We start from the raw sequence: 21,592 nt of genomic DNA, 5'->3' as shown, positions 1-21,592 counted from the left end.
TCAAACACGTAATATAAACAGATTCACCGGCACTTTACCTACTAGGTTTAAAACCTGATTCAGTACACCGGCTTTTGGCCTGCTAGACTTAAAGTCCGAAATGTTTCACTGGCATCAAGCCTGCTAGACATAAACTCTGAATTATTTCACCGGCATCAAGCCTGCTAGACATAAAGTCTGAATTGTTTCACCAGCATCCAGCATTCTAGACATAGAGTCTGCATTGTTTCACCGGCATCCAGCCTGCTAGACATAGAGTCTGAATTGTCTCACTGGCAATAAGCCTTCTAGGCACTGAGCTTGAAATCTCAATTTACATAAGTTGTATCTCGTATTCGAACTATTTATGGATATAAATCCATACGTAAAATTCAGCTCAAAACTTATAATCTTTCTCTTTGAACACATGGATATATATATATATTTATATAATTCGTATTATCAATTCTAGCCTCATAAGTCAATGATTCCATCGAACATATTTATACATAACCTTATATTTTGGATACTACTACTACTATCATACTATTAACTTATAATATACTTAAATAATATACATTTAACATTCGAACATATTAAAATAACCTAAGCTAATAATTTCATACCATTAATTCAATACAAAACTTATACATATGCATATACATTCACATTCGACCTCATGTATACATATATAATTCCATACCTAATTTCAATTCAAGAAATTATACATGTACATTTATACATATTCGAATCTACCACATAAATGTATAAATTCATACTCAATTTCAAAACAAGAACTTATACATATATATGCATAATCGATCCTCATATACTTACATAATGACATATCTAAATTCAATACACAACACATACATGTATATTTGCATGCTTATTCAAATATATATATATATATATACAATTATAACATACATATCACAAATCAAATCCAAGAGTTTATACATATATATACTTATATAATCATTCGAACCTTATATATATACATATATCTTATACATATCTTTGATTAATCCAATAATTTATACATATATATACTTGTATACCATTTATACTTTAACTAAATTTAAAGGTTTATATAAGTATAAACCTATATATATTCGAACATTAATAATACATGTATATCATTCATACTTTATTTTATTTCAATCAATATAGTTTTAAATTAAATTTCAAAAAAATACAATACATTTACATACATATATACCGATTTAATAACATTAAATAGTTAATAGACTTACCTCGGATAGTGAAAAATTGAAACCGGACGTTTTGTCAATTACTTTAGCTTTTCCTCCATCCAACTCCGATTTCTTTGTTTCTTAATCTAAATATATTCAAAATGAGCTAAATTAAATATTATTACATTCAATTTAGTCCAAAAACACATAAATGGTCAAATTACTATTTTACCCCTAACATTTACACTTTTTTCAATTTAGTTCTTATTGCATAAAATACAAAATACACAAAATACACAAAATTTTCCCACACTATACAAGGGCTGAATGTTCCTAGTGCTCATACAAGTCCACACATTTCATTTATTTCACATTTTAGTCCCCCAAAAATTTAATTTCACAATTTAGCCCTAATTACTCAATTTCACCAAAAATTCAAAGACAAAACATGTTAATCTTTCACATATCTTTCATATTTCATCATCAACTATCACAAAGCTCAAGAATTCATCAATGGCATATCACAAAATCATCACCAAATTCTAAAATTAAAGCATGGGTCTTGTAGTACACAAAGCAACGATATCAAAAACGTAAAAATTTTCAAAAACCGAACAAAAACAAACCTTTAATTAAGCAAGGATATGGCCAAACCTTCTTCAAGCATTTTAATGGCTTTATTTCATCTCAATTTTGGCTAAAGAAGATGATACAAACTATATTTTATGTTTTAACTATTATGTATTATAATAATTTATAATTTACTAATTTAACCTTATGAAAAATAATTATAACCTTTATATATTAAGGTTAGTTTTGACCTTAGCCACCCACTATCTAAATAGTGGTTAAATTGCATCTTTAAACCTTCTGATTAAAAAGACAACAACAAATAGATGCTTTTAGATTTAACCCCTAAATTTTCATTTTGCGTGATTAAGCCCCTTTTATCAAATTGAGCACTCAAACTATCAAATTTTCATATGAAATTTTCACACAGAGTAATTCACATACTACAAATACCAACAAAAATTTAAATTATTTTTCTGACTCGGATTTGTGGTCCCAAAACCACTTTGTCCGATTAGGGTCAAAATCGGGCAGTTACAATCTAGCTAATTTACATACTCCTAATGCAAATATTATTAGTTCAAAAAGTTAAAGTGTCAATAGATAGAGAAGAAATGCAATGAACATATGTACAAATGTTACCTGTCAAAATAAATCATACGAATCACTCATAGATATTTAAAAATAATTGATCATGTTCGTTCTAACAAAAGCAAGTAATATACAAATTAATGCGTTGGTGTTTTATTATGGTCCAAAAGGTCTTTTGGCTTGTAACATTCTGAGACTGAGGTTGGTATGGATTCAAAGAAAGTTCATCTCAAAACGGTTAAAGCACTATGAATAGTAAAGCACATGACATTGCTCCCAATTCCCCCCAAATATGATCGTTTCATCTCACTACCTTATTTCTCCTTCTATCGCCTCCCTTATTTCTCCAATAATGTGGAAGAGGATGGTTGATATCAACTAATTTTTGTGCACTATGATTTTGAGACTATTTTATGCTCCTTTCTTTTTCTTGTTTTGAGCATCTTTGTCATTTTTTTGTTTTTTTTTCTCTCATAATGCTTTTGATCCTCGCTTTTCTCTCTTTCAAGTTTTTCTTTTCTTTTTATGCACAATTTCTAGCAAGAATCAATTACGAGCTAATTCAACCCCTCTCTACTAATCACTCAAGTACAATTTTGTAAGAAACCTCTATTGTAACACCCTAAACCCGGTCTGGATGTTATGGCCAAACTGGCGATGTCACATGAAAGTGTGTTTGAAAATCGTATCATTGCAAAAATCATTTTCCATTTAGAACTTATCATTATCTTTCATTAATTCTCAAATCAGGATTCATTTCCAAAAAGCTATACTTTACGGAAGCTTTTAAAAATAGTTTGTGTGTGCGTGGTATTGTGATAAAACGTTCTTCTTTTTTGAAAACCCGAGCTTTACCTACTTCTAGCAGATATAAATAGAAAATAAAATCTAAATTTTAGGTAAAAATCCCTAGGGGCCATTAGTACAGAAAATACCCCAAAATAAAACTTAAAATCGTAAATAAATATCAAATAGCAAAAAAGAGTCGTGTGGCCACAACTGAGTCCTCTACCATACCGATTCGTCTATTTCTGTGGATTACCTGTACAGATTAAACAGAAGTGGTGAGTTTACGTAAACTCAGTGTGTAATCTCCATACAAGCAAACAGACAATAACAAATAATATTAGTTTGGGCCTAAGCTCTTTTAATTATCAGTATTAGTTTAGGCCTAAGCCCATTTCAGTATCAGTAAGTATTAGGGCCTTAGCCCATCACAGTACGGTAACAGTGACAGTTATGCAGTTATAAAATCCTACCCAACCAGTCTCTACACTCCATCTCCGTCGAACCCTACACTCCATGTGGGGATATAATCAACCCACCCATCCCTACACTCTAAATAGTACCGAATGCGGCACTAGACAGTAGTTGTAGTTGAGCTACCAGTAAGTTAGACTTGAAGCCTTTCAGTACACTTCCTCCAATCAATATCAATCCCTAACCCAATGCAATGCATCATACAGACATGTCATGGTATCATGTATAATAATTATAGTGTATATAGCATGCTAAACATACAAACATATAACAGTTTTTCAATCATTTCAGTCAATTAGGGGTGTAGGTAAGCTTACCGACCCTACAGTGGGTTCATAGTCTACTTGGGCGACCTGTGCAATCTTAGCAGTCAAACAGTGTAAATGGACCCATAGGCCCATGTTGCATGCCCATGTAGGCCCACACGCTCGTGTGGCCCACAAGGCCCAAAATGGCCTTGGCCGTGTGGATTTCACGGCCTGGCCCAATATTCCCACACGCCCGTGTGGTTCACCCGTATGGGGCCCATGTGCTCGCGTGGCCCACACAGCCCAATTTGGCCCGGCCCATAAATCGCACATGACCAGTCTCGTCGATCACACGGCCTACCACAGTATGGTGCCATGTCATCATCTTCCCTTATTTTGGTGTCATTACCTTCTTCCTCTTCGTTCCCCTCTTTCTCGGCTTCCTCCTCCATATCCTCATCAACTGACCTCGTTGGTCACTAAATAAGATCTTTCCCTTGGCTCTCCATGAATACATCTGTGAAATTTTGCATTGAATCCAGTCTACGATTAGCGTATTAGATCTCCCTAAACAACTTCTGAAGTTTTTTTCGAAACCTCCATATGCGAAATTAATGGATGCTTTCTTGGGACGAGTAGGTGGCATGTCCATTTTATGCTTCTTTTGATGGTTAGAGTTTTTAATTTATTCTCGATGTAGAGCTTGGAACTGATGAAGCATTAAGTCACCAAGTATGTTGCGAACTACTTGGTGTGATTGCTCTATTAGGTCTATAATCACCTTCGTCATACGGTATAAATATGTAATCAGATGAGGAAAATAGTCTTAACTTTACCTTCTACCACACACTTTTCATTTCTCTATTAATGCAGTTTCCTAAGTAGATATGCTTACGTGACAAAATAGAGAAAAGAAGCATAGCTCGAAAGACTGTTAATAGTGTTTGTGTTGAGTAGAGGACTAGCACGTGTGCAAATGAATTGCATCCACATCTTAGCTATGGGGAACATAATTACTTGTTTAAAAGAAAGTTAAAATTCAGTGCTCCTGTCACGTTTCCATACACCTAAGTTCCTAGCCAGAAATTTTAAAATGGTGTCTATATATATGTTTGTAAAACGGTCGAGATCCATGTTTTGAATATCTTCACTTTGATAAAAGTGACGCCATAATGTTCGCAAATACGTTCAGGGGCAATGTCTATCCACTTACACCTTACTATACCCTATCATCTTTTGCAAATTTCAAATTAGCAAAAAACTCTAAAACAACAGGTACTATTGCAGGTGTAGTTGGTACAACTACGAATTGATTCCACCAATAATGGCGGACCAAGTCCCAAATTTCTCAGAAATTATGGGCCACTAAGTCAAAACCACGTTCATAGATGAATGATCGACTTTGAATCGATTAAAAATACTGTTCTGCCTGTGCAGACACAAATTTGTTCTCATTATATCACGATAATAGGATAGGTTTGATTTGCGTGTGAGATGGTTTAGTGGCTCATGGTGGCATTTTGAAAAAAAATTATTTCTTTTAACATGAAATTTTTATGATGATAATACAAACTAGCCTACTAACTAATAATCAAACTACGACGATAATCGAAAAATAGAAAGAAATGATAGTAACTAAAAATTCAAGAAAATATTAGAAGAAAAAGAAGATTGAATCGAAATGATTTGATGTTGTCAAAGGGGATGGAGGTGACGTTTCACTATCGACCCAATGCAAGGACAAATTCAAACCTGCAAAATGAAAAAGAATACAAAACAACTAAAAAAATTAAGTAGAAAAAATTGAAGAGAGAATTGAGAGAGGTTGGTTGAAAAGATGAAAGGAAATGGAGTGTTTTAGGGATTTAGGTTGCAAAATTTAGAAACAATGAAGATTAAATAAGATTTTTGAGGGCTAGGAGGCTTTATGAAAATGCACGGATTGCGATACTTGAAGCCAGGTATCGCCTAACCCGATTTGTATATCGCAATACCCTATAGTGGATATTGTGATATCCTCTTTTCTTGGACCCTTCAAATTCCAATCTCTTTGAGGTATTGCGATACCACTGTGTAAACCAATTTCTTTTTTGTTTGAAATTCTAAGGGTATCGTGATATAAGGGATTTGATATCATGATACCAAAAAGAATTTTGGCCCATTTTTCAGAACTGTCCACGAAAATGCGATATCCCCCATTAGGTACTGTGATTTCACTGAGCTCATCCTAAAAACACTACAAAATCATCAAATTTCACCTTAATCCTCAAAAATTCAACCTATCAAGTTTAAAACTAGACCAACACAAAATAAAATCCTAATTTACATGTAGAAAAAAGTGGACTCAATGCTCAATAATTCAAATATTCACAAATATTTGGTTCAATCCCCACAGGCGATGAGTTAAAAATTCAACTTTGGGCGGTTAGTTACACCACCGAAATGATGTTTCATTGGTGTTCTTGACACTTGAACACGTATTTTGTTCTGTACGTGACCAAGGCCTCTTGAGAATCGTATCTTTTTTCTTATCCCTGTTCATTTCCTAACACTCTTACATGGCATTTGAACACCTAAAAAGTGACACCATTCTATGAAGTTTGCAAATCTGTTAGCATGACAATTTTTTTGTCTCAATTACTTGGCACTTATACTCTTGTGATGGCAACACCTTCTTCGACCTAGACTCAGGCTCAACACATTTGAATCTTTGGTTTCTACCTCGATGTCCATAGTCAAGGCACCCTGTCCAACTTCGATGGTAGCTCTAGACGTGGTCAAGAAATGTCTCCTTAAGAGTATAGGAATTTCCAGATCCTCCTCGAAGTCAAGCATGATAAAGTCAACAACCTTCACTAACACATATCCAAGGATCCATTAAGACGCACTAAAGATCAATCGGCTAATTATAATGTTATTATTATTTCCTTAAGCTCTCCCAAACCTAACCTTCTATAAATTGACAATGGCGTGAGGTTAATACTGGCATTTAGATAACACAGTGCCTTCTGAAACTCACTCCACCTATCTCAATTAGGATGGTAAAGCAACTGGGATCCTTTAGTTTGGGAGGAACTCTTCTAAAAACTACCGCACTACAATCCTCATTAAGTGCAATTTTCTCTCATTTCCCTATTTTCCTCCTACAAGATATAACATCCTTAAGGAATTTGTATATTTTGGCATTTTCTCCAGGATTTCTAACAATGGGAGGTTCACATTTAAGGCTTTAAACATTTTGAGAAAGTCTAAAAAGTCCTCATGATCCCTCTTTTTATTCTCTTCAAGTAGCTTGGAAAGGGTATGGGCTTCGCGCTTGGTGGTGGTGGTGGAATGGTTCTATCCTCGGGTTCGGCTTATGTGGGTTCACTATCTCGTCTCTCCTTCTCTAGCACACCATCTCCAACATTAGGAGTGTGGATGCTCTCATCCTTCTCACCTACTTCTTTCTCTCTACTATTTGATCGAATAGGTTCCTTCACCATATCCCCAAATATAAGGGTGATCACCTTTGCGTGCTCTGTTCCTTCTCTCTTCAGATTAGGTTTGGTATTACTGTGTATGCTAGAGGCTAAATTGTTTTGAAACAATTATAAAAATTGGTCTAATTGACCACGAATTTGGCGTACATTAACTTGCACTACATGTAAACCTTCCTATACTTTGCTCACCCTAATTGACAATAGGGGTCACTACTATAGGTCGATTTTTTCTCTTGGTCTTGGGGTGCCCTAAAAGGTAATGGAGGTTGATACGGTGCACTGGGTTTTAGCAGATTAAGGTTCTGGTTCCTTTGATTTGAAGGTCCCGCTTGGTTCCCTCCCCACCCGAGGTTAGGATGGTTATGGCATCCCAGGTTATAGGTGGAGTAAGGGTTATATCCTCTATTCCCTACATAGTTGACCTACATAAGGTTACCCTCATCATCGTGTCTTGCATTAAAATAGGTTAGATTGGGCTAATTTTGGGCTTGCACCTTGGCCGCATTCATTTCCAATTGATTTAACCTTTCAAGGACTTGTTGGTACTTATCTTCACTACTAATAGTGTTCACCGCCAATTGTTTGGCTCGGTATGTGAACCGCTCAATCGTCCGCATATAAGAGTTCATGGCCATGTCTTTGATGAGTTGACAAACCTCGACATAAGTCTTTGACATGAATGCTCTTATAGATGCTCTATCAAGACTAGAGCATAAGTTTCTGTCAAGTCCATTGTAAAAGACTTGAAGTTGTAACCAATCTTGTAAACCATGGTATGGACACTTGTGCCACATCAACTTAAAGCGCTCCCAAGCCTCATATAGTGATTCTCTATCCAATTGTCTGAAATTCGTAATATCCATCCTAAGTTTCATAGACTTGAATGGTGGGAAATATTTTTCCAAAAACTTGCTCGTTAGCTCGTCCTAAGTGTTGATGAAATCTACCAACTGCGAATCTAACAACATAAAAGCATCATTAGTAAGAGAGAAAGGGAATAACCGAAGACATATGGTGTCATTAGGTACCCCATTATATTTGAAAGTATCGCAAATGGTTAGTAACCACTTGAAATGCTGATTGGATCCTCATTCATCGACCCTCAAAATTGAAGGTTCGATTGTATCATTTCAATCATTGTTTGTTTGATTTCGAAGTTGTTAGCATTAATCGTTGGGCGATTAATGCTACCTTGAACAACATCTAAGTTTGGTATCGCGCAGTCGTGTAGAGTTCGCTGCTCCATAGGTAATCGTGGTGGTTGTCGAATCTCTCCTTACGGATTTTCAATAGGTTGCTCCCTTGGTGGAAATAGAATGCATCTAGGGTGTTGCACCCTCCTTACGTGTGTGATGATACATTCTGGTTCTGGCTCAAATGGTAAGAACCCGTTATCGGTTCAAGTCATACAACGTTTCCTACAAGCAAGAGATAGTGAAGAAAATTAATTAAAATTGGAAACAAAATAAAAACAAATAGAAAATAAGGCCGTATTTATAAATCCTATTTTGGCTACTTATCTCTACCTATAAGTGTACACTAAAAATTACTCAATCTTACACCATCTTCCCTAGCAACGACGCCAACAACTTGACCTAACTTTCGCGTGCCTATTAAAACGAATGATTTTATGAAACCAATTTAAAGAGCGGGTTTTAACTGTAAGTAATATTTATAGTTCCAATAGAACACGAAGTATTCCAAGGGTTCGAACCAAAAGGATGAGGCAATTTAGCAATAGCTAGCATACACAATAGAGTCTAAACGACTATAAACACTATTTTATAATACGACAATTTATAACAAGAAAAAATTGTAAGAAAATTAAATATTCTACTCTAAGGACTAAACTGCAAGAAATGTAAAACTAAATGACTATCTAATAGTTACTAATGGGGGTTGGTTCACTTCAACGTGGTTTACTGAACCTCAAAATAAAGACATAAATCGCATAAATTACTAGATGGCTCCATTTTATCTTCCAATCTCAAATTTACCAACTTAGACGAATTAGGTCCAGTTTATCTTCTGAACTCACCGGTTAATTTGAGACTAATGAATGGGTGCGCGACAATGATGTACACTAAGTAAGTGACGCTAATTGAGTGATTATATAAAACCCATGATAATTGATGTGATTATGATTATGACTATGATGTATGTCTAGATCTAATCCTCATGATATGTGATGTACGGCTTTGTGATATATGTGATGATTTAAACATGTGACATTTATATATGTGTATGTTAAAAATATTGAGATCCATGATCTAATGTGAAAAGCATGTTTAACATGTTAAAAGTGATTATCATGTGATATGTGATTATGAGAGCATGTTTACATGCACAAGTGTAAAGGTGATCCATATGTGTTAAAAAGTGAATTTAACATATCACATGCATGGGGTGGGTAATTGTAAAAGGTGAAAGTAATGGTAGTTTATTTGCAAATCAGTGGTGGCTTGTCCACAAAGTATATTAGTGGCAGTATATCTGTATATCAGTGGTGGCTTATCCACAAATGGTGTTTCAAATGGACGAGTTGTGACACCCCTAACTTGTATCCGTTGCCGGAACGGGGTTATAGAGCATTACCAGGGTTTACCGATCAAATAGATAGAAATTTCAAAAATTTCATAACATATCAATATTCATAATAAAACCAATCAAAATCATATATACTGTCCCTTATACAAGACCTCAAAGCCCTAAATAAGCATTAGAAACGAGTCGGGACTAAATTGGAAACTTAGAGAATCTTTGGAAAACATAGAAAATTTTCAAAGTTGTAGAAAATGACCACTTTCAAACCATTTCTTTCACCCTTTCAAGCATAAGCCTACAAGAAATTTGTACATGTATACAAGGCCTTTAAACAGACTCAAATTATGCAAAGAATGACTAATCTCCATACCAAATGTTCATACAACCAATATGCCAAAAGGCACCTCAATCATCAAGCATCAACTTATATATTTACATGAGCATATTTGTTCAAACCTTAACCATACATATCTAATTAATCTCAACACTATTTCCATGCTATATCAAAAATAATCTCACTACATTTGACCACAATTATACCATTTACCAAACGAATTGTTTCCATACCAATACATAACACAATTAACAAATACCAACCTTACCATATTAGGCATACCATATTTCAATCATGCACATCTATTCAAGACTTTTCCAAAACACACCATGTCTTGGCCATATTGAGATCGATACAACATATACCAACTTGGTTATTTCTAAACATGCATCAAATTGACCATATTAACCACAACCAACAAGATATCAGTAGTACCTTAAGTACCTCAAATTCAAGGCAACATTTCATGCCATGATTATCAACCAAAATGACATATATATATATACCAAACTCATCAATTAAACATTAGACATAATCCACCTATACATGCCATTATAACCTTAACCAAGATGTCAAAATCTACCGATATAATCGCTGGATAGTGTGATAGATCTCCGATGAGCTTCCAACCTGATCGAGCTTCCGATAATCTGTAAAGTAAGAGATAAACAACTACGTAAGCAATGAATGTTTAGTAAGTTCGTACAAAATTTCAACATAATATTCCAATTCAATAATAAACTTTATATGATAAATATAAAGTTATACCAATGCCTCAAGATTTATCAACTACATAACCACTAACTCATAAATGAGTAAGTCTATCAACATCATATATTTGTTCATTCCTAACATAATAAGATTCTATAAAACGTTTTACACCATCATTGACATTTTCATAAAACTATGAATAACTTCCTTTACTTACTTTCCATTCCATTTACTAAACATAAACTTAAATAATAACATCAATTAACTAATTAATATATTTATTCATAATATAGGTAAGTTCAACCATAACATACGTAATTTCTCATACATAAGTACATTATTCAACTCATCAATCCCTTTTCATCATATCACATTTCAATTATGAACTTATCGTTTCATTTATATAATACCGTATGTAAGCATATACATCAATCATAATCTCAAGCTTGTCATAAGCCTAATCACCATCATCAATACACAAGTTAGTGCATTTATGTATAAAACTCATTTTCATGTTTCAAAACACTATCCCATTTTCAATTTTCATACAATATCATCTAATATCAATCATAGTACTGTTTTATTTAATTACCCCTATTAACATAAATCAGACTCGGACGGATACACGGAGCTAACCAACACACCAGTTTGGCACCCAGTGCCTTATCGGATAAATCCAAAGGAGTAACTATGTCCAACGCTATATAAATTGACACCCAGTGTCTCATCGTTTAAACTGAAGTAAATTGGCACCTAGTGCCTCATCGACTCGAAGTCGAAGAAATACCTAAAGTTTTCCTATCCTATGGCATGCCATCTATATCTGACTCAGCCTAATACAGTTAATAAGGTTTAATTTCACATTTCAGATATAACCAATATCCAATACTAATTTTTCATATAATCATATATATACACATAAATTAAATTCAATCTATAATAATCAATATCCAACTTTCACATTAACACATATATTCATTTCAATTCAATAATCAATACATTCAATATGTATCTACCAATTCAATCCATTTCAATCAATTATCAAAATGTCAATTACTCGCCTCAACAATTACCATATGCATTAAATTGAATTATAACAATTAACAACTAAGTTCGGATTATAGAAATACAAAATGCACAATTGATATATAAACACATATTAATGACTAAGATCACAACTATCATATGTCAACCTTTTGAATTCATACATATTAGCACATCATTTCAACATCATTTCGTACTATACTCAAATTGCACATGCTAACATCTTTTATTTGATTAACAATGTCCCAATTCACACAATTGCTATATAAATAGCTATTCACATATCAAACCACAATTATTTATACATTGGCATTAGCCATTCAATACTCAATTCATGAGTACATAACTCATGTATCTCATTTAGTCACAACATATCTCATTTTCATTTATGTTCAGGTCAATATTCGATAAATAACAAATCTTTCAAATTCATTAAACAATTTACCTTACCAGGATTTTCCATATGAAGAACGACTTATGGATATGAGTACATTGTCAATCCAACCAAACACACCAAATGCTCACAAGAGTCAATCCCTCCAACACACCAAATCATGACGGTACTCTATCCCGCGTTTAATCCAATCCGAGTAATCAAATTCAACATTATCTCTCAAATTACCGTTAATTATCAAAAATAAAAAAATATACAATTTGTACCATGTTAATCTACTAAAAAATTCATATTGATGTTAAATTCTAACCGTACGAACTTACTTGGCTAAATTGCAGAAATGTCAATGTATAGGGGAATTTTGGTTATTTTCCATTCTCATCTATTTTCCACTCAACCTTAATCTAAATTAATAATTTCATTCAATTTATTAATTCAGACAATAAAGCAATTTATTTTATGACATTTATTTTTACAATTTTATAAAATTGCCTCTAACATTTTACTTTTATTCAATTTAGTCCCTAAGCCTAAAACATGCAAATTAACCATTTTTAATGCAAACCCAAGCTAGCTGAATATACATGGCATTCATTACAGCCTATTTTTGCAATAATTTTACAAAAAACCTTGTATTTTTACTATTTCAACAATTTAGCCCCTAATTAGAAAATTCATCAAAATTACTTAACAAAAACTTTTAAATATCAACCAACATCTCAAATTCATCATTTAATAACTAAAATCATATAGATTCATCAATGACAATATTCAAAATCTTTAATAGTTTCAAAATCGAAGGTACGGACTAGCTGGACCTAGTTGCAACGATCTCAAAAACATAAAAACTATTAAAAACAGGGCTAAATTGAACTTACATGCACCATCAAAAGAATGGCCGAAACTTGATGCTTCCATGGTTTCTTTCTTTCTTTTTTTCATTCGTGAAGAAGAAGACACCAAAATGAATATAAACATTTTGGTTTTAATTTAATTTAATTTAATTTAATTATCAAATTACCATTTTGCCCTTAGTTAAAAAAATAAATAAAACACCAAAGTCATGTCCATATTTGTCCATCACATAAATATATGGCATAATTACCATCAAAGGAAGGTTTAATTTCACAATTGGTCCTTCAATTTAATTAAATTCTAACTAAATAAACTTATTTACAATTTAATCCTAAACTAATTAGGATTAAAAGAACAATTAATCCAAAAGCTAGTGGATTCAATCATAACACCACTGCTTGGAAACTTTGACCATGGTTTGATTACCATTTAATTCCTTTTCCTTTATTCAATTAACCATTTAATCACTCAAATCAAATAGTGATTAAATTTTACATCTTTATAATTTAGTCCTTTTAATTAATTAACTATCGAAACGTTAAAATTTTTAACTAAACTTTCATACCACCTTAATGGCACTCTGTAAATATTTATAAAAATATTTACAGCTCTATTTATAGAAATGATGCCCCAATACCTCATTTTCTAGAACCACTTAACCTTGAGGTCTTTCCACTTAAACTTAATTAATCATTCGAATAGCATAAATTATCATATCAATAATATTTTTAAAACCATATTTGACTTGTAAATATTAAATAATAAAATTTATGAACTTACTCATCAAATTTGGTGGCCCCGAAACAACGATTTCTGACACCACTAAAAACGGGTTATTATACGAGTTTTAGGGAACTCGATTCGTGGTATGTAGTGGAGATGGGTAGGAAATTTTAAAAAATGTGTATCATTTTTAAATATGCATTGATATGTCCATACATAAGTATCAGTGTTATAATCTATGAAAATTATGCTGTTTGACATGTAGGGATTCTTTTATGGAATGATCTGTATATGAAAATATATTTGTATTGATCTCACACTAAGCCATTTAAAGCTCACCCACATTACTTGTGTGTTTTAGATAATCCTCGTGGTTAGGACTAGGATTTAGTTATCAGAATGCTCTTGAAAAATGGTTTTCATGATTATGGGCTTATATTTTATTTTGGGACTTTTATGGACTTTATGATTTTATTTGGGCTTTTATTTTCATGATAAACTATTGAACTGTGGCATGTTATTTTAAATTTTGAACATTGGTTAATTTGCATGGATTTCTATTATGGATAGAATGAATTGGTATTTTCTTAATAAAATTATTTTTGTAAACTCCATTTAATGAACATGAACTTAAGAATTACTACGAGGTTTTCAAAATAAAGACAAATGATTTTTGCATTATTTTTAAAGAAACAATAACTTCAATTTTTCAAAGACAAATGAATCCAAGTTAAAGTTTAGCTACATAATCTCAAAGTAAAGAAAATAAACATAACAATGGAAAATAAAACAGCCATGAAAGTGAAGTTTAACAAGAATATAAAAGTTTATATTTTATGAAAAAAAATTAAATAGCATGAAACTAAAATCATTTAACAAGAAAATCTAAAGCACGAAACATAAAAGGAACAAGCTTTAACAAATTTAGAGTAAAATAAACTGAAATAAATTAATCTAAAGCTTAAAAGGTTTTGAAAGCAAGGTACAGGGATTGGAAATGCAAATAAACCTTAGCTATAATAATAACTAACTTAACTAATACTAAAAACAATAAGAACAAGAAGTAAATTTAGAAAAATAAACTATAATCTAAGGTAGAAGAAGAGAAAAATAAAAACCCTAGAAAAGTGCAGAGAAAGACTAAAGAAAACCTAGAGAAAACTAAATCTAAAACTAAGCTAATGTGTGTCTCTCTCCTCCTCAGCAAATTTTGGCTATTTTGAAGTGTATTCTCTTGACGAAGGTGATATCGAGATACCTAGAAGTAGATATTGTGATATCTCGAGAAATATTGAAACCTGGGGTCTTCCTTGGGAGGTGGATATTGCGATATCCAAAGAGGATACAACATGTTCTGAAAATTCTACCTCACAAAGGTAGAATTGTAACAACCTAATTTCAGTGGAAACGAGAATGATGGTTCCAGAACCCCGTACTCAGACTGAGTCAGTATATATTATTTATTAATATTTACATGTCTGTTATAGTGTTATATTGAATTTTAATCTAATGAATTTTATCTATTGGACAATTAGTAAAAGTAAAAGTGGTTCAACCCTAAAGTTAGTGGCTTTGGATAGGTAATTTTATCAAATTATTGACTAATTACGGTACAAGGACTAAATCGTAAAAACCACAAATGTCAATCACTATTGAATTTTATTAGCTAAAATACTTAATTAGAAATTGTTTAAGGCTTTAAGTGACAATTAACCAGTTTTTAATATTAGTGGAGAGCGGGAACATGCATCTTGACTTTGTTTTGGTAATAAAATATGGTAAACAAAGAAATGGAAAATGTTGTCATCCATTTTCTTCGTTTCTTCCATCGAAATTTCAACTTAAGTAACCAAAGGAAGCCATTTTTATCTTCATGCATTCATCCTTTACATGTAAGTGATTTTGAGGTCGACTTTTTTTTGTAATTTTTATGTTTTTTAGATTGTTATAGCTTAATTTAGCTAGCTCGAGTATTAAATCGTAAAATTATTAAAGTTTTAAAATGTTTCTATGGATGGTTTTTGAGATTTTTTATGTTTATTGGTAGGAGTTGAAGCTTAGAAAAGTAATATGACTAGTTTGTAAAGTGAAATTTGTTAGTTTTGGGACTAAAATGAAAATATTTCAAAATTGGCATGAAATTTATATAACTATTGATTTTAGAGGGCTTTTCAAGGATGAAATTGAAATCAAATTGAAGAACGAGGCTTAAATATGAAATTTATGATTGTTTCGATTTTAGGGACTAAATTGAATACAAAGTTTTAAGGGCATTTGACTAATGAAATTGAGATGATATATGTTTATAATAGGATGAAATAAAAAGTTGAAATTGATAAATTGAATTGAATAATTGTATAGATTTGGAATTTAACCAAATCGAAGCAATCGTGAAAAAAGGCAAATTTATTGATTAGTCCTTAGAGAATTGTTTGTTTTCTGTTTTCCAAGTAAGTTCATATGGTAACATTGTACTTCATTTTCTATATATTTGAATTATGAATTTGTGTATCTTGATAGTAAATTAAATTGTTTGCAATTTGGTGCAAAAAGGTAAGGTATGAACTAAATCGTAACGAATTGATTAATTAATTGATAAATTGAACACAATGAATTGTAAATTGAAATGATTAAGGAATTGAACTTGAATTGGAGTGAAATAGGATATGTTATGTGATAAATTGATGATTTGATAAAATGAGCTGAATTGATTCGATTTATCTGATAGGCACTGGGTGCCAAACTGGTGTGATTGGTTGGATTTGTGTATCCGTTCGAGTCCAAGTCAGGTTAATAGGGATATGTATAATGTCAATGGAATAAATAACATTCAAATTGAGTTGATATAATGATTGGTCAATGCATATACATATTGTGAATTGATTATACAAGTCTGCAGGGCCAATATAGAAATGTGACAAATCGATGAATGTGATTCTGAATTCGTATTATGAAACGAAGTAGTGATTGACATTAAATTGACATTTGATGTATTTTTGATATAAAGATGAATTAATAAGATGTGGAAATGAAGTTTATTTGGTTTAATATGAATTGGGTTGAGAATGATATTGAATGTGATTCTAAGTGATTGGGTTTGTTTTATATTTGAATTGCTATATAATGTGGTTAAATGTTTAGTCACCTTTTTTATATTTGATTGTTCATGTTAAGCAAAAGTTACCAAGCTAAGCAACATGTATTGTTCTATTGTAAACTGAGGTAAGTTATTGGTTTAATGCCTATGAACTTACTAAGCATTGTATATACTTACCTTATTTGTTTTCCCTTTCCTTGTAGATTGCCAACTTGCGGAACAAGTCAAACGAATCGTCCAAAGCTCACACTATCTCGATATTGGTTCAGTCTTTTGACCGTATTAAGGCTCGATTATGTATGACATGTAATTAGGAGTTGTTTTGGTTTACTTGTATAGTGATATGGCTTAAAATCCTTGTTGGTATGATTGTGGCAAATAATATGCTTAGTTTAAAACATATGTATTTAGTAAATGGATTGAATTGTGCATTTGGTATCTGAAATGACATTTTGAGTATGCAATTACATAAGTAATATGATGTCATGATATGATAAAAGACTTGGTTGACGAGGTTGAGTTTATTTAAGTTAATTTGATATGTTTTGATACCAAATTGTGGAAATGTTGGATTAGTTGGTTTGAAAGGGAGATATATGATATTTTGGCATGTCTATAGAGTTTATAAATGTATATAGGCTTTATGTAAATAAGTATTATCTTGGATGTAAATGGTTATGGTATGCATATACTACTTGTTTTGATGGTTATATGTTTATAAATCTTGTTTTGTGTTCGTGCTCATTTGAGTGGTAATGTTGTGGAACTATATTGTGGTTAGCATTTAAAGTCATATATGTCTTGTAATTGAAAAGTGTGTGTTTGTGAATGAGGATGGCAATACTTTGAGTGCCTAGGTGAATGGGTTGATGTTCATGTGACTATTGAGGAATGAATAAGTATTGAGGTTGTGTGTGGTTACTTAAGTAAAGAAATGGATGTATGTTTGAATACCATTTGATGTATATTAGTAGACTAATTGAACATGGTTTAATTGAGGTCATTTGTGGTGTTTTAAATTATTTAATATAGGTTGATTGAATGCCTTTATGCACCATTGTATTCATCCATAGATTTGGGACATGATTTCCAAACTTGTGGTTTTTCTATCGATATCATGAACTAAGGTATTGGTACTTTACCAAATGAATAATTTTTTTTAAATGGACAGAATGCCAACTTGGTATCAATACCCATAAAAGTATCAATACCTATTTGTTAAGGAATGATACTTTTTGAAAGTATCAATAAAATGGTTTTGCTTCAAATTTCCAAATTTGACAAAATGTCAAACTGTATATCGATAATGTATTTAATATCAATACTTCTTAATGGGAGTATAAACTTAGTTCTAAAGTTTTAAAAATTTTCAAATTGGTCCTTAATCATGCTCGAATCTATTAAACTATGTTTGTATGCTCGAATTAGTCTCTGTTTGGTTCATAACTTCTATTATGCATGTATTTAGAATAACTTGATGATTTAAATTGAATTCAATGTTACGTTTTGCATATGAATATTCTGGTAATTGTAGTAGCATCTTGAAACTCGTGTCCGACGATTAGACCGGGTGAGGGGTGTTACAAGAACTCACAATTGCTGAACTTAGCAAAATGTTGTCTACACATCAGAGTTTGTATTAATAATTCTTTATTTTATAAATTTTTTTATATTTTTATTTACTTTATATTTTTTAAATTGCTATTGATACTCATTTATTTAAGAATTATTATCAATTGTTTTTTTTAATAATTTTCTTATACAAATACTTAAGTAAATAGAAATCATGGTGAAACTAAAACTGGAATTGCTTTTCCAACAAGGAAAAGGACCGAGTCACCACCGACTCTAATAATCTTATATAAACTCAAAAGTACCCTCGCTTTAAATCCATATTTCACTGTACTAGTATCATTGGTTATAATTTTTTTCTTTCAATTTCAAGTCATTGATTGTCTTTGAGAAATACTTGGATCACAAGAAACCATGTCATATCATCAAAGAAAATATTATAAGTATCAAGAAAATTACTACAGTCAAAAGTTTATTCATCCCAAACCGAAAAATATCGGTAATTCATGGAAACCATTGGCTACATGGGAGAAAAAATTCTATATGAAAGTGGAAGCAAAGTCATGGGAAATATTTGTTGAAAAATAATTTGTTTTAAATTATTAAAGTATTCAAGTGGGATGATTCAATTAGTTTAAAAGCTTTCCAAGAAGCCAAACAAAAATTTTGGGAAATTATCATGATTTGCCTAGCAAAAACTAGTTGTCAAGTAATGCAACAGATATGTATATCGATGATATTGACTGAAACGCCAAAATTGACCCAAAACTTTTTTTGGAAATAAAATCTATTTCCGATGATGAAGAGCAGGAGGAGAAAGATGAAGTTAAAAAGATGGATTCGTTTTCAATTTCATTAGAGCAAATTCCAGCTACTGGATGGGATGAATATAAGGAACCTATACCATGGTTACCTTTTATAGTTGAAAAAAAATATAATATTATTAAATAGGAAATAAAATAATTTTATTTGATAGAAAAAAGAGAGAGTGTGATTCAAACAAATAAAATAAGTCTGAATGCAAACCCATCTAAATACAAACAACTATATCTAAGAAACAACAACAAAAAAAAAAAAAAAAAAGAAAGGAGATTAAAGTGTGAAGTATACAAATCTCCTCAATTGCTAATATACTAGTTTTTTTATGTACAGTTGATTTACATTTTGAATTTTTTATTTAATTAGTTATATATATTTAAAAATACATGATTAATTATTTTTAATTCCTGTAATATAAAATAATTATGATATATAATAAGATGTTGCTTATATATAGATTTCAATTGTTAAAATTACAATAAAATGTAATTCGAAATTTTTATTTAGTTATAGTATAATAGTAAAATATTTTATTATTTCAAGAAAAAATTAAAATAATAAGATATTGATTATCATATAAATTTAAATATTTTAAATTACAATGAAAGTGTAATTCAATGTTTATTCGATTTTATCTATGCAAACTTTTCTATTAATTTTTTAGTTCCGATATAATAGCATAAACAATAGTTTAATTAAATCACAATGAATGTATATTTCAACATTAATTTAAAATATAATTTAATATTGTCAGTTAAGTATTTGCTCAATTGGCATCGCTATTATTGTCAACGTAGGAGGACGTGAGTTTGAGTGTGATGAAGCGCATTATCCTCCTATTTAAGTGTTGAGGAGGGATTATGAGTAGTTCTAAGCATTATATCAAAAAGAGCTAATATTATAAGAACTTAATGTTCAAAAAAATATAATTTAATATTTATCCAACTTTATCTATTCAAAAGTTTAGTTTTAATGTAATAATAAAAACATTTTGCATGTTTAAGGAAGAAATAATAAAAATAATAAAACTTTTAGATATTTGAATAATTTAAATTACAACGAAATGTAATTTAACATTGTGGTTTTAATGTATTAATAGTTATCATATTAAATTTAAATTTAATGTAAAATATTAGATTTAATTTTGAAATCTACTTAAAAACTAATTTTAACATTCTATATTAAATATATATATTTCAATTAAAAATAAAAAATTAATTTAAAGTTATAATAAAATTGAATCAAGTACAATCAAACTTCATAATTCATCTTCAAAATCCATTTTATTTATTTGGGATGAGGTTGTCATAATAATTATTTTAAAATTTTATAGTAATTTCTTTTTGTAAATGAAATAATTATTGAAATTAAATCATTTAATTGTATTATAAAAAACAATATGTTGTAAATCAAAGACAAATAAAAATAATTAAAATTAAATTATATGTAAACAAACCAAAATTCAACTTCTTCAAAAATTAAAATAAAATCTAATAAACATATTTAAATGTTCTCAATCTTGATCTTCTTCTTCAATTTATCCTACTCATCATCATCCTCTTTCTTGATCTTCTTCTTCAATCTATCATCCTTGTCGTCATCTTCAATCAAAATTGGTTCTTGAATTTTAGCACAACATCATTAAACATCAAAGCTTGAATTTTAGTTTCATAATATTTAAAAATTAAAGTAGTAAAAAGTGAATAAAAATAAAATATAAATATCACAAAACAACCTCATGTTTGGTTAAATTAATTTTCCATCACATTCTAGTGCCTTATTAACGTTAACAAGGGAATCTAATAAATAATACCAAAAATGATTTTGTTTTCCTAGCTTGTTTTAAATTTCACTTGAAAGTGTTAGAATGTTTATAATTCTCAATTTACTTTTAATTGGCATATAACTGTAGCACTAGTTAAGTGACAATTAATCTAAAATGATAATCGTAAATTAAATATTAAGATGAAATTAATATATAAAAAAATTAGTAATATAATAAAAAATTCAAAAAATTTGCTAGCAAAGATATACTAATTATTGCAATAATATTGTTTACTATATATACAACTAGTATTGTTATTAAATAATTTAAACTTATATGGTCTTCAACCGGCGTTGTTGAATTTAAGTGGGTTGCACAGAATTATACGCATGAAATACAAAGCAAGTT

At 30.7% G+C, this 21,592-nt stretch overlaps 1 non-coding gene across 1 annotated transcript; it reads left to right on the top strand.

The window, feature by feature from the left end:
• The first annotated feature begins 8,091 nt into the window (after nt 1-8,091).
• Nucleotides 8,092-8,198, top strand: LOC128034225 (small nucleolar RNA R71). The gene has a single exon (XR_008190356.1). It is a non-coding gene; the product is annotated as a small nucleolar RNA R71 (small nucleolar RNA).
• Nucleotides 8,199-21,592: the final 13,394 nt, after the last annotated feature.

This window comes from Gossypium raimondii, chromosome 10 (assembly GCF_025698545.1).
Source record: "Gossypium raimondii isolate GPD5lz chromosome 10, ASM2569854v1, whole genome shotgun sequence".
Lineage (NCBI taxonomy): Eukaryota > Viridiplantae > Streptophyta > Magnoliopsida > Malvales > Malvaceae > Gossypium > Gossypium raimondii.
Note: the sequence above shows the minus strand (reverse complement) of the source record. Positions and strands in the feature narration are given on the sequence as shown.